The sequence below is a fragment of the Haemaphysalis longicornis genome, unplaced genomic scaffold (genome assembly GCF_048455015.1).
Source record: "Haemaphysalis longicornis isolate Haplotype H1 unplaced genomic scaffold, Haemaphysalis longicornis Haplotype H1 scaffold_2, whole genome shotgun sequence".
Lineage (NCBI taxonomy): Eukaryota > Metazoa > Arthropoda > Arachnida > Ixodida > Ixodidae > Haemaphysalis > Haemaphysalis longicornis.
This window is the reverse complement of record NW_027526295.1, coordinates 225,593,776-225,596,276: the sequence shown is the minus strand read 5'-3', so window position 1 is coordinate 225,596,276 and position 2,501 is coordinate 225,593,776.

The window sequence follows — 2,501 nt, the reverse complement described above, 5'->3', positions numbered from 1 at the left end:
ACAGTTATCGCCAGCAACGGACCGGCACTGTGTGATTTGCTCGTCGCACCAGGTACGCCTTCCGTTTCTGCTTTGTTTTTGTGGCTTTATTTTTAAAGTTGCTATCGAAAAGCGTTCATTGCTGCAACTGAAGGAAGACTGGCCAACAGCCGCTACATGGCCTCACTGACGTAATTCGGGCCGTCGAAAAACGCCAAGACAGGGAGAGACAGAAAAATCTTCTGAGCGAGTTTCCAAGTTATCTGATGGGCATAAAGCAGTAATTTTTGGCTGAGGTACTTTGCGACCCCCTAATCTAAGTACTGGGTGTGTTGGGTGACTGCGTTCTACAAGCATTTAAGATTTCAAAAAAAGTTTAAAAAGTGTTGCAGGGTCCCTTTTAAAAAATGACGGCAGATACGTAAAAAATAAAACAAGAGAAGATACTAAACAATACAAATCAAGACAGAAAAGTAACCGAGGACGGGTAGATCGATCCAGAAGCAAACCAGTGCTACAAAAAAGAAGGAATAAGAAAAAAAGACAAAAGTAACATAAAAGTGAAGGGTTTCAGAAACCCTGTCCTGCTTGCTAACGCAAGTAATTGTCTTTGTTTTTTTTTTAGTTTGCTGTTTTTCTCCACTGCGAAAAAAGTCTGATTGTGCACACAGGTGTTCTGATTGTAGTCCTTGAACAACGACGCCTTACCTACTGCGTTCAAGGCGCAGTGTTATCGTAGCAATGTTTTCATGAATCAAAGTTGCTATGGAGGTCCGTACATTCTATTAGAAAAAAGTTCGAGGACATCTTGGGTTCTGAACGGAAAGGGTGTTCTCGAAGGGTTTCATCCTCTTGCCGCTTGACACAATTTTGTTTGCGATCCGCTTACGCTTTCAAATGGCTTCGATATGTCTCCCACGCGCTGCGCCACTGCTCGTTCATGGTGCCATTTATTCGGAGAGCAGACGACGAGGATAGACACCGCTGCTTTCATCCCTCGCTTGGCCGCATTCTTCAGCGCCAGCTTCTTCATTCTGCAATCTTCAGCTTTGTCCTCTTTCTCTACTGCCAAGTTTAAAAGCGTGCTATGAAACGCCTCACGCTAAGGAACGCTTCAAAAACAGATGACCTAGAAGCCGTTCAGCTTCTACATACCCGGACATTTTCGCTCAAAGGGCTAATTATTGCTTCCGCAATAAAAACTTCGAAGTAGAAAAATTGAAACCCCTTTTTTAGGAAGGTGGTTAAAACGCAACACTTTCTCCCACAAAACCTGAGTCAAAGTCCGAAATCCAGACTGATTCAACCGTGTCGGAATGCAGAAATTGGATAGACGTCGGCTTCACAACGCAAGGGTCTAAAGCTCGACCCCGACCACGGGAAGCGCGTTTTTTTTTTTTTTTTTCGCTTATAATCATCGTTTTGTGAAACCCATTGTGTAAAATGGGCTTTACTGCAGTGAACTCCCGCTTTTCGAAGCCGTAAGACCGAAAGCTTCGCTCTAAAAAAAGATTTAGAAAGCTTCATTGATCAAATCACCATTGCTAAACAGCTATGAAGAATCACGCGCTGTAAAGAAAGAAAAACTGCCCCAAGCTATACATCCAGTTATGAAACATGGCCACGGGAAGACTTTGGCCACGAACACATATATTTGTTCATGGCCAACTTCTCCCCGTGGCCAGTAAAATTAGTTGCACGCGAGCATAAACTGCGCTAGGCCCTTCGCAACACATGGCAAACACCAACACTGGCAGTGATAGGAATTCCGGATTGCTTGACGTTTCCGTAGTGCCTGGCTTGTTTAGACGGAAGTCTTTTTTTTTTGTATGTAATGCAATGGATGTCTTCGTGAAAAGAAAAGTGAACTCTACCCCTTTTAATTATTTCTACGGACATAACCTTTAAGCGCGGGCAGGCCTTCTACAGTGATATTAGACTTAAATAATTGGGCGGGAGAGCATTTGCCCACGAAGGGGCAGAGATTTGCTAAAATAATTTGCATAAAACTGGTGCGCTCGATCTGGGCATGCTTCGGGCAGCTGGGCCTAACCTTTTTAAATTTGCACTTCCACCTTCCCGGTTATTTTAACAAACATTTATTTTTTATATAAGGGTGTGAATTGTACCTTTTTCTACGCATAACGAAACGGCAAGCACGCGCACAACAAAAATTACGCTCACGAAGATGGCTTGGTGGGCTAGTTGGTAGGGCATCTTGATAGGGTTAACAGCGCCCGAAGGAGAGGATTATCAAGAAAGAAAAAGACGGGAGAGCGCTTTGTCCTCTTATTTCTTGATTTCCCTCGTCTTCGTGCGCTGTTAACCCTTCAAAAATGACGCGTAGGGTGACGATATCCGACCCTGACTTTTAGAATGAATATGCCCTGCAAATAATTTCACACAATTTTTTCCCACATCTCGTTTAAGCCCAAATATTTCCGCTTTCATTCCTGATTTTTGTGTGCTTATTAAAATTCTCGCAGATACCTCAAATGTCAACTCGGTAGCAAGCGATTTCG